The sequence below is a fragment of the Chelonoidis abingdonii genome, chromosome 3 (genome assembly GCF_003597395.2).
Source record: "Chelonoidis abingdonii isolate Lonesome George chromosome 3, CheloAbing_2.0, whole genome shotgun sequence".
In the NCBI taxonomy this organism is placed as follows: Eukaryota; Metazoa; Chordata; order Testudines; family Testudinidae; genus Chelonoidis; species Chelonoidis abingdonii.
Window position 1 is genome coordinate 126,835,637 of NC_133771.1, and position 12,169 is coordinate 126,847,805.

General features: G+C 40.0%; 1 protein-coding gene across 2 annotated transcripts in view; it reads right to left on the reverse strand.

Annotated features, from left to right (window-relative positions):
- Window positions 1-12,169, reverse strand: part of PRKN (parkin RBR E3 ubiquitin protein ligase) — a 1,220,657-nt gene that overhangs the window by 63,123 nt on the left and 1,145,365 nt on the right. The window lies entirely within an intron of this gene.

The window sequence follows — 12,169 nt, forward strand, 5'->3', positions numbered from 1 at the left end:
CAGATTTAACAAGGTGATAACAGGACTAACCCTTTGAACAGGGCAGTGGTCCCACTTAGCACAAGTGGCCATTCCTTTGAGAAGGGCAATGGCTCTTGGTAAACAACTTTAAGGGGCCCTCCCTTTGAGAAGGGCAGTGGCCCCGGTAAACAAAACAGCCAGGGAAGGGGCGGCCACAGGAGGAGAACAAAATGGAGTATGGGGACAGCTGTAAGAAAACAAAATGGAATAGGGGGATAGCTGTAACAGACAACATGAAAAAAACATTGCAGTATTTTTCAATCCCAAGAGCTGAACAATGTTATAGTCTCTACCAGTAGGTGTTGTTTTTCAGCTGTATTACCTAATAATTGAGGGGAGAGGGAAAGAAGAACCATTACTTGATATATAACAAATATGTTTTCTGGAACTAAAATAACCAGTAAGCACTAGTAAATGATGAATTTTGTATTATAGTGCTCTTCCATTCAGGAGGGAATGTGGAACAGTTATGCCCATTCAGAGCTGAACAGCAGAGTTTTCTACAGTAATTAAAGTAAATAATTCCCAACAAGTTTATGTGAAGAATTTAGCCTTAAGAAATATCCATGTACTTAGATCATATATATTCCTTATTCAAGATTAAAAAATTGTGAAAAATACATTGAGTAAACTATTTTAAATCGGTGCAAACAGCTCCTGTCAAGTATTCTTTATGTACAATTTACTTTTTGTTCTGTTTTGGTTACTTGTGAGGTCAGATAAGTCACATGGTATTGTTTCTGTTCCCTGATTGCATGAACATGCAAGTATTTCTAGCAATGAATATTCCCCCACTCATATGTGTTTAAAATGCAGTTTCTGTAAAATACTCAGGCACATGATTCAAAATTCATTTTCCATGAACATCTGTGCAAGTAAAACTGTGAACACAACCAAAGCAGATTCTTTTTAAAATTCAGCAAAAATTTTGTGCAAAAGATTTTGCAGAATTAATCAGCTCTACTTAAAAATTTCAACTATGACATTAAAAATACCCTTCAAAATTGGCTAACAATTAAGAAATCAATTTATTGGAGCTTTTATGGTACTTATAAACATACTAATGTGATATGGATTTTTCTTTTTACTTTGATGCAACACTCAGCATCCAGTACCTATTACTGTCAGCATGGAATTATATTTCATGTACAATAATCAGTAAACATTAGAGTAGCTCTAACAGTGTACTTTTATTACAAGTACATTTATAGAATACTCATTTATAGTCATATGTAAACATGTACGCATATTTTGAAAATACCTAAAATATATCTATTTTCAAATCTGGCAAATGCATTTTACAGGCTTGTTCCGTCCCTATGATGTACAATCATCTATTATTTATGCAAACATAATCATACTCACAAATCATATGGGTAGGTATAGCATCAGCGCGTACTGTCCCTTAGAGGACACGAACAAGCCATGTGTTTTTGGATAGTGTAGGATTCTATTTACTGACACATAACCACTTGCTGCCATTTTACAAAATTCACAAGACAACCCCCACTACCAATAGCTTTTACTGATTTTTAACTACAGTGGGTCTTCCCATTTGCCCTCCTACTTCAGTCTTGCTTGGCTTGCTGTAAAGGACTTAAATCCTCCATGAACTATTGTCAGGGCGGGCATGATAGATGTTGAGTGGTCTGATTGATACTCTGTGCCCAGCCTACTAATGTACGTAATTCACCAATGAGTGTCTCTCTGAAGGATACATTCTTTGTTGAGGAATCCACCCATATCTGTCACTGGTGAATGTTTCTGTACCCCTCCATTCCTCCCACACACAAACCCCACACCATTTATATGGATTTTATTATAGAACTCCACTTTATATTAATGTTAAAATAATGTTATATACATCTCTTATCCTCATTTTCCTTCAATTTCTCCTTAGTCCCTATTATTCTCTCCTCCTCCTCCTGATTACATTTCATGCCAATCTCAACCACCACCTCCTTCCCCAAACATCTTTACTCTCTCCTCCTTACCGACACCATCCATTAACCTCTAATCACTGCCACTTTTCTCCTCCCCTTCCTTTCTCTCTGCAGCTAGAAGTTGTCTCTTCTCTCCTGATCCTTTCTCCACACACAAAGTCCTGGATCCCTCTCTTCAGTTCCATCTGTACCACTTGTCCCCCCCTCACCATCTCTGGTCCTTTTTCTCCAAACTTAGCACCCCAGGTCTTCCTCTCCTCTCTCAGACAGTACATTCAGTGCTCCAATGGGAATAGGAAACATGGCAGCACCCTGCTCCCTGTGCTGAGAACAGATAGCATGATCCTCAGTGTTAACACTTTTCCTTTTCCACTATCAATAGGGAATGAAGAGTGGCACTAAGTAAGCCCTTCAGGGTGGGGATTGTACCTTTTCTGTGTTTGTACAGCATCCAGCACAATGGGGCTCCAATCCTGATTGGGGGCTTTGAGCACTGTCCTAATATAATTATTTACTACCACTATCCAGACACTCTCCTCCTCCTGCCAGCATGCACTGAAGGTGGGTTAGGGGACTCAACATTGTTATGGCCATCTTGCTAGCCCTCCATGGCTGCAATGAACTCAGTGGAAGTATTGAAAATTCCCAACGAAATCCTTGCATGTCCCCTGGTGGCCCTGCCCCATACGTTAAGAACCCTCAAACTGGACTATAGAACAATCTAACAAGGAAAATAATCGTCATCTCTGAAGCTATTCAAATATATGTTGTACAAAGCCCCAGAGACTGTTCTGTAGGAAACAATAAGCACTGGCAGGGAGAACCTGACTAACCTATAGGTCTTCGCCATCTCTAACTGTTGTGAATCTATTAAATATACATGACCTGTATTAACCAGCAAAATATACATGTGAACATGCACATGCATGAATATACTTCACAGTGCTCATCTACTTAATAGATGTATTACTTACTGGATTTTGTAAGGCATTTTGATGGACAAAGTCTACAACTGAGCTTGGCACTGGCTATAGGGAATAATCTTAAGAACCCAAAGACTGTCCCTTTAAACTACTGTATAGTCTGGGAACATATCTGACATTGTTTTGTTTCAATGTTAGCTGCTTGGGGTACTGTGTACGATGAGAAATTGGACAGAGTGTTTGGTAAAGTATATAATTATATAACAAAGTGTCAAGGATGCCTGGAGCCCGGGACGGCACAAAATTAAATACATAATGACAATACGCTCCATGGATGGGACAGCACAGAGCGGTGCTGCTTCAGGAGCAGACTGTGACTCAGAGACTCTGTTCTGCCCTTCTCACTGTTACCCATGATCTAGGTCACTTTTGTACTGGTGACTCCTTTCACATAGCAAGCCTCTGAGTGTGACTCCTCTCCCCAATAAATAAATTAAAATCACTTTTTTATATAACACCATTATAAAACTGGAGGGAAAGTGGGGTTTGGGTTGGAGGCTGACAGCTCAGGACCCCCCCCATGTAATAACCTCATGACCCCCCTGAGGGGTCCCAACCCCCAGTTTGAGAACCCCTGATGTAGGTAGTGAGCACAGTAGAGTAAAAGGGCTCCTTACCCCCTTACTCACCCGTGTGGACACATAGAACTGACTGCCCTAAATTCTAGTTTAAAGAAAACTACTCAAAGTCTTTTGGGTGATGAATCAAATTACAATTCTTGAAATGTCGTTGACAAGTATTAATAATTATCTATGCTCAACACTCGATATGAGTGGGTAGTAAAATAATCTACCTTTGTTAACAAAATCCAAACATGAAGACAAGCAGTGGCTGAAGTTTACTGCACAAAGTCTGCTGTACCAATATGCTTTATATTGAAAAAGAAAACTGTTTCATGCCACCCTACCTCTCCTAGAGTAGCACAAGTTGAAAGCCAATCAGTTTGCTACAAGTATAAATTTCACTGTCGGTTATGCTATTGCTCAGAAAAAAATGAAAATGACAAGAACTAAGTTACAACTCAAGGGCATGGGTTACTGTAAAATATACCCATGTGACCTTAAGGGATAGGGATGTGCCAAGTATCCCAAACAAAATTAGAAAGCCTCAAAAATCTGAAGGTTTCATATTTCACTTCAATTTTCAAAAAGTGTCCAACTACATGAAAAGCCAGTGAAATACTGCAGGTTTGGCTGGAAAGCAGATCAATTTTTGACTGAAAATATCCTATTTGCAGGCATAATCTCCAATTTTCAAAATTTTAAAGCTTGAATTTTGTTTGAATGGGGATTAAATTTCACAACAAAATACACAAGTGGCTCACTGCTCCAGAGAAAGACAAAAGCATCACAAGGTTTCTTCCCATATGATTTATGGTGGAAAAAAAACCCTCCCGTATGATATACAATCACCCTGTAATATCTTTGACCAGCATGAATATTAGGTCAAAAAACACAAATTCAATTAGACTTGCACGCACCGTCAATTTTTCTCCAGGTAGGAATTAAAATTTGGCAGGCACAACATTGATTAATGCCCCCCCACCCCACCCAGGTATCTAAACTGTATAATTCTGCCTATGAATTCATTCAAATTTAGCTCTTATTAAGTTAGTGCACCTCGCAGAGGCCTGACAGCTGGAAAGTCCTTGATACATCATCAAGAGCAGCACGCTCAGAAAGGAGTTGACAGCATTAATGGTCATGGGGAATTTGAGCATCTTTAATTTACAGCCACCTTACATGAGTTTGGTTTTATGTGCTCATCTGAGAAAATGTGCCCCCCTCCCAACTGAAGCACTGCTTTAAATTCCCATTTTTCCTTGTTCAGTGTCAAATTGAGATCTTTTAGACTTCTGAACACCTGTCTAAGAGTATTATCTTGTTCTTGCTATGCTGTCCCATATACTAAGATAACAGTATTGAAACTGATAGCATGTGGGATATGACGGGTAAGCCTCTGCTTACATATGTAATAAAGATAATGTCCAATACAGTATCATGAGGTGCGTGCAAAATTCAGTTTGGAGAAAACTGCTGATCATTTAAGATGTCTGTGGTATGGTGCTACGAAGTTACACAATCTTGACAGTGGTTTTGGGAAGAGGTTTGGATTCCAGAACTCCTTTGTATTATTTATTTTATAGCAGAGAACTAATAATGGCTGAAGTATGAGTTCTCGGCCTTTGATACCTTCTATCCTGTTCCCAACATAGTACATTTTATTGGAGTTTGAATCTTGGCTTTAAATTAAAAATGTGGCCTGTGGTGAAGCTCATTGATAGAACTGTAAAATCAATCAGCTACTGAGGCCACTTCAAGATATTTCGTGTGTCCCAATCTTTTGAAGGGAGAAGAAAATCCAGAGTTTATTTTTTTCTTTCATTTTCATTTATTTGAAAGATCCCATACATTCATCATGTCAAGTTTCATCTTCCTTATCAACCTTTTCAAATTCTGAAAGTATATCTGGCAACACAACGATGAAATTAAATACCGGAGTCATGTTTTCCACTCATAGGTGATAGGGTTTCACACAGGACTACAAGTAAAGTACGTGGCTAAGCACTTTATGGTTTAGGTGCTTTATCAGCAGGGTTTATAAAATATACCTTTCATATACAATAAGGAGAAATGAATACTATAACTGTATCATAAAACGTGTTGTAGAGTCTGGCAGAAGGATTTGTGTAGCAAAAAATAGGCTATCAGAAAAATGCAAAGCCAAGAGGACCAAATTTTAGATTATATTTATTTATATTATGCACACTGTTAATGTGTCAGACTCCTACATTTTGATATGGGGCCTCTCTCTGAAAAACGACTCCTCATCTCTGGCCAGTGTTAGTTTTTACCTAAAGTCAATACCATCTGGTAAATGGAGGATTATATTAAATTAAATCTGTTACAGCTCCATTCCTAGAATGCATTGTCCATTCATATAATTAAACATCAACATAACTGGTACCCTTGTTGGGATATATAGAGGAGACACCAAGTACTGAATGGCCATGGAAACAAAACTACTCTCATTCCTCAAGGCACATCCTTTTAGGTCAGGGTTGAGACTCATGGGCAGGGACAACCTCCTTTGCTACTGGTATCACACTGTACCTGTTTAGTGGAAACAGGAATTCAATTTTCAGGGCTCTTAGCTTGTTATCTTTTACTATCGCTAAATGTATTCACAAAAAAATGGAAAAACAAATTTATAAAGAAAATCGACAGAGACCTTTGTGCTCTCCTGCATACTTCTAATGTATTGTATGTGAACTAGACACACTTTGGCATCTCAGTGTATGCAGCTTATGTCACATCATGTATTAATTAGTATTATTCTGTTACTTGCATTGTCACCAGAAGTGTTGTAGGTGTTTAGAAGAGCAGATAGGCAGAACCCTGCTCCAAGGTTCTTATAGACTAGCCCTTAGAAATATAACAAGGGTGATCATAAACAAGCAGGAGACAGGTTAGGGTAGGAGCAGGTTACGTAAATAAAATCACATGGAGCCTCAGTTTGTGTATAATTTTCAATGAATATATTTTTCCCCTTCTAAGTTTTAGTTTCCTATTTTAGGGCCTGACATTGCAAAGCGTTCTGCTAATAAGGACCTTTGTAAGACTAGGGGCTGAATTATCCTCCTCCTTTTAGATTTTGCCAAACAGGTGAATCTTTAGGAGGGATCTGAATGTGAGAAAAGTGGTAGATTGAGAAACAGATTTGTAGAAAGTGTCCAAGGTGTGTATGTCACCATGAAATAAAGCACAGAGGTATCTGTATGAAGAGGTGCAGAAGAAAGTACCACTGGGAGAGGCATCAAAGGGAAAAGGAAACGAGGCAGAGTTGCAGGCTGGAGTCGATGGATACAGAGCCTTAAAGCCAAGTGCAAGAAGTCTGAACTTCATATGTACAGAGTTTCCTGTTTAAAAGCTTACTTATATGGCCTATGATGTTACAGTTTGCTCCTATGTGGTCACGCTATTGGTGGCTATTTGTTAAATACACAATAATAGGTAAATAAAAATGAACAACAGAAAAGCGCTAGTGAAGAGCTGACAGATAACCTACATCTTCTAGCAAAATGGTTCCACTTTTTCTGTAAATACATCTTTTTGCAGGATGGTATGATTTGCAGGTGACATTGCTTGCCATACTGACATTATTTAAGAGCTGTCGCACCAGAGATGGTTGTTAGATATTTTATCCCCAATTCTTTTAATTCTCATTTTGCAGGTATGTATATGTGGTGGTTCAGTGATTTCTGCTTGCCATTTCTGTTGTGATTTTTAAATTGTGTAAGGGATATACTCAGTTCGGAATAGGTGCTTTTACCATCATATGTTCTTTATAAATCTGAATTAAAGTCACAGAATATGAACTCAGATTTTTTTCCCCCCTCAGTGTTTATCATCTTTACGTTGAAGTGCAAATTATAAACTGAGCTGGGGTTTTGGATATTAGGATGGGTGTGGTGGGGCAGTCACCCCACCCCCTGAGAAAAGGGTTGGAACAGGCCTTTGAGGCTGCACAGGCTGGCAGCCAATCAGGGCCAGATGAGGCCCTATATAAAGACTGACTAGAAGAGAAGAAGTCAGTCTCTCCCTGGCTGACAAGGGAGAAGGACCAGCTCCTGAGGAAGGAGCTAGCACCTCAGAGAGAGCAGTACTGGGCAGGTTCGGGAGAGCTCCAGCCCTGTTACTTGCGAGGCTGCGGACCCTGCTACAAAGGGCCAAGGAGGTGCACAAGGCCAAAGAGGAAGTGGCCCAGGGAAGTAAAGCAGACAGGAGGGGAATGAAGGAGGCTGCCGCTAGAGGATCCCTGGGTTGGGACCCAGAGTAGCGGGCAGGCCTGGGTCTCCCCCTTCCACCCTTATATTGCATCTGGCCACAGAAGATGGTGGCCAATACAGACTGCAACTTGCCCCTGAGCTAAGGGGCTAGATTGTGGGTTGTGGTTGGCCACTGAGGCAGGTGTGAGTCCCAAAGACTGCTGTTAACCTCTCACCCAGAAAGGGGCGAGTCTGGAGTAGTGGGCACTGCTGGAGGGTAGTGTCCTGAAGTAGATGCCACCGAGCAGAGAGCAAGGTGGGTCCCAAATCAGAGCAGAATGGACAATGGACAAGACACCATGCGCTGAGGGTGCTCCGCAGAGGACAGAGCTAATTCCTGGAGAAACCAGAGGGAGGTGCCAGTGGTGGTGAGTCCTGACCCTGTAACAATGGGCAATTTCACTTGGGCTTGACACATCCCAGCAAGAGGCAAAAACATCCATCATTCCAAATAGTGGCTGCTTGGCACCTCTGAATTCATCTTTATTAAATTGGACATTTGGACATAAGCTAAAATCATGAATGATGTCTTGCAATCCTTGCAGTCTTGCACGGATGAGTCAGTGTTTCCTAAACGTCATAAACCTTGGTCTCCGCACCATACAGCATGAATACTTTTTTCTCCCTTTTTTTGAATCATATGAAAAGCAACTAAAACTTTCTCAAAGTGATCTAGCTATTTCTTCCCAAAACATCTGACATGTCAAAAAGGTGAAAAACCTCAAAAACCTCACAATTTCACTTGTGTGCCTGTGAGAGAGAGACAGTGAATAGCTGCAAGTGATGCATGAAGCAGAAAGACCCTTTGTGATTGTGACCCACTTTAACACAGAAGAGATGGGTCTCTGGATCAGTAGATGTTCCTATTGTTCAACAGTGATTCTGAATGAATGTGTTCTGTAATGCAGGCTTGAAGGTCTTTAATCTGTCATCTTTCCAAGTGTTTTGAACTGTAACTAGATTTTGTTTAGATTTTTTTTTCTATTTGTCAGTAGGGCAATCTCTTCCTTGCAATGATTGTTTTCCTAGCAAAAATCTAACAATGCTCTCAAATAATAAAACTAATTCCTGAAAATACATTGGATCAACTACATTCCTCTCAAAATCCTAAAATGCCACAAATTACCCCTCCTGTTACACTTCAACCACCATAGCCTCACACCACAGCCAGTGCCCTTCTAACTAAAGACAATAAGAGATGCATTTGGTGGGGGGGACATGAGTGCTGCTCTTTAATGAGCACAAAGGGCACTATCCAGCAATGCAGGGCATTCTCTCCCCTATCCAAAGGGGAAGGGCTGACTGCATGGCAGTTCCAGTATCCATTGGCCTCAGGAGCATCAGTCAGGAATCAAACTCACTGCCTTACCACAAATTTTGGCTATTGTCTGATACAGAGAACCCATGAAAGAGAAAGGAGAGTACCAGACTTGTCTCTGACAGCATGTGGTTTCTGAACATATTACTACATTGACAATGAAGCCCTCCTCAAATCTCTGTGTGTACATTATGGTGTATAGAAAGCTGCTGTTGCTATGGCTGACCCATAGAATATCAGGGCTAGAAGGAACCTCAGGAAGCCATTTAGTCCAACCCTGCTCAAAGCAGGACCAAACCCCAACTATTTCTTTTTTTTGCCCCAGATCCCTAAATGACCCCCTCAAGGACTGAACTCACAGCCCTGGGTTTAGCAGGCCAATGCTCAAACCACTGAGCTACTCCCCTCCCCTGCAGTGTGTTAATGAATGTGTAATCATTGGTTTGGCCACTAGGCCACATGGCTGTAGTCAGATGTACCCTCCAACCCTTATAAGGATGAGCTGTACTGAAACCATCACCTGGCAAAGTTCTGGCACAGCATTTTAGAGGAGGGGGGGAAGAAATGGGCTGGTAATTGCTATCAGAGAGTGGTAGCAATCTCCTGGAAGACAAACTACAGGGAAAAGGGAACAAGTTAAGCACCTGCATATTGGCCCAGGCAAAGTAAATGAGACTGTGTTGGTGGAACTGCTCTGCTTCCCCATTACAGCTAGTCAGGTCAGGAATTTTCTGATGGAAAATGAAGTTTTCATTAAAAAAATCAAAATTTTCCACAGGAAAATCTCAGTTTTGCAGAACAATTCTGATTTTCCATCTGGAAAAGTGAAATGAAGCATTCTGTTTCAGGACAGTGTGACCCAAATTGGAATACTTCATTTTGTTGAAGGGACCCAAACTGCTTAATTGAAAATTAGTTCAATACAACATTAAACATCATTTCCCTGTCAATGCATTGCCTTATGGAAGTTGTAGTTCACGCCTTTATTCTCTCATATAGGCTGAGCTCCCTGGAGCACTCTCTCTCTCATGATGTAATGTGGATTTCTTTCTGATGCAATGGTGCATCATGGGTCACATGACTCTGGGTACACCACGGGAAATGTAGTCTGGCCAGGGAGCCTGCCTGAAAGGGAAGAATGTGAACATGAGGGTCCTGAACTACAGCTCCCATAAGGCAATATGTCACAGTAGGAAAATGTAATTTAATGTTGAAATGACTCAAAACTAAGTGATTTGGGTCATTTCAGCAAAACAAAATGAAGCATTTCAATTTTGGGATTGATGAAATGTTTTGTTTCAGTCAACTATGTCATGGAATCATAGAATATCCAGGTTGGAAGGGAGCTTTGGAGGTCATCTAGTCCAACCCACTGCTCAAAGCAGGACCAGTCCCCCAATATTTGTCAGAACAACACATTGACATTTCTGAAATTGAAATGTTTTAGAATTTTTTCATCAAAAACAAATGTTAAAATATTGTGTTTTCCCACAAGATGGAAATTCTGAATTTTGATTAGCTCCACTTCTTATCAATGGATGTACATGCTCTCAACCATGCACAATGCTGAAGAAAGCTCTCCTCCACCTAAGCCATACTGTATCTCATTTACATTTTTTCTGAACATATGCATATCAGTAGTGTACTTAATACTGCTTCTCAGAGAGGAGGCACCCAGCCATTTAAGGTCATTTTGGTGATAAAATTACACAGGCTGGACTCCACTGTCAACAGAAAAAATGCAATCATAATTTCGGTCTGTGCTGTTTACCAGGTAGTGTTCTCTTTTCTGTTGCTGGGAATCTCCAAAATCCCTAACTTGTCCTTTTGAGCTCTCTACTGCAACCAATATCCTCTTCTCTGACTCTCACCAATGGTATAATAAAGTGAGTGCGTCCTCTCTTCCCACTAGTACCATTCTGCCCAACAGCACTCATCAAGATGACCCTCTTTCTCCTGAGGTATAGTTGGCAAAGTAATAGTAGTGTCATAATTCTCTCAGAAGAATTATCCAGACATCCATCATCCATGGATGAACTCTGTTTCCTAGATATGCTGACACAAAAGTGTTCACTACATCCTTCAAACTCGAAAGCCACCTGTGCCAAGTTGCTGTCTGCCTTTCCCAGTCAAATAGTGGAAACTGGATGGATATTTCTTTGGTGGATCAGTGAAGACTACCACAAGTGGAAGAGAGAGTTTCCAGTATTGAAGCTACCAAGTTTCGTTTCAGAAATGTATTGATCCTGGATAAATGTCTAGCAAAAGGCAAAACATTTGAACAAAGTATATTTTGTGATGCACTAGCCTGAATTCATAAAATTCTGTGATCTGCTTTTTTGTGTGAATATTATTTATGAAGTGTTTAAAAATGCATGGCACATAAAGTATACCTGTCTTTAATTTCTAGACCACCCATCATTATGAAACTGGAATGCTGAGGTATAAGGAACAATAAATTCATATTTGTACACTTACTAAATCAACATCAACTAAGAAAAACAAGAAACTCCCTGAATTACAAAACATCTCAGATTCCAACCATTCCTTTTAAGACACCCTTAATAGAAAAAAGCCTAAAAAACAAAAACAGATAGGACCCTTGAAATAAGTCCTAAAAGGTCAGTGATCTGGGATCTGTCAGATTAAATAAGAATTAGTGAAATTCTTCTATACCAATATAAATTAGCTTAAACTACACATGGAAATGGGATCTGGGTTGAAAGAACTCCACAGAACCTTATAAACCATCATTTTGAGCCAACTAGCTACATCATTTGTGTCCTCGGTATTTAATCCAACCTCATTGTGGCACTGTGAGCCAAACATGAAAATATCCACAATAGTTTTGAGTTGTTTGGCACGTTTAAGTATAAAGCTCTTTTTCTTCGTCTTCCTTTATCACAAAAACATCTTTACAAAAGATTATGACATCTCAAAATAAGACAAGTACTTTTTTGGGTGACTCAGTTTTTATTTGCAGCTAATGCCTGCTCCTGATACAATTGCACTGTTGTGGCAGGAAAAAAAAAGTTATTTTATCTAGTATGACCTATTGTACCCACAATATTATAGC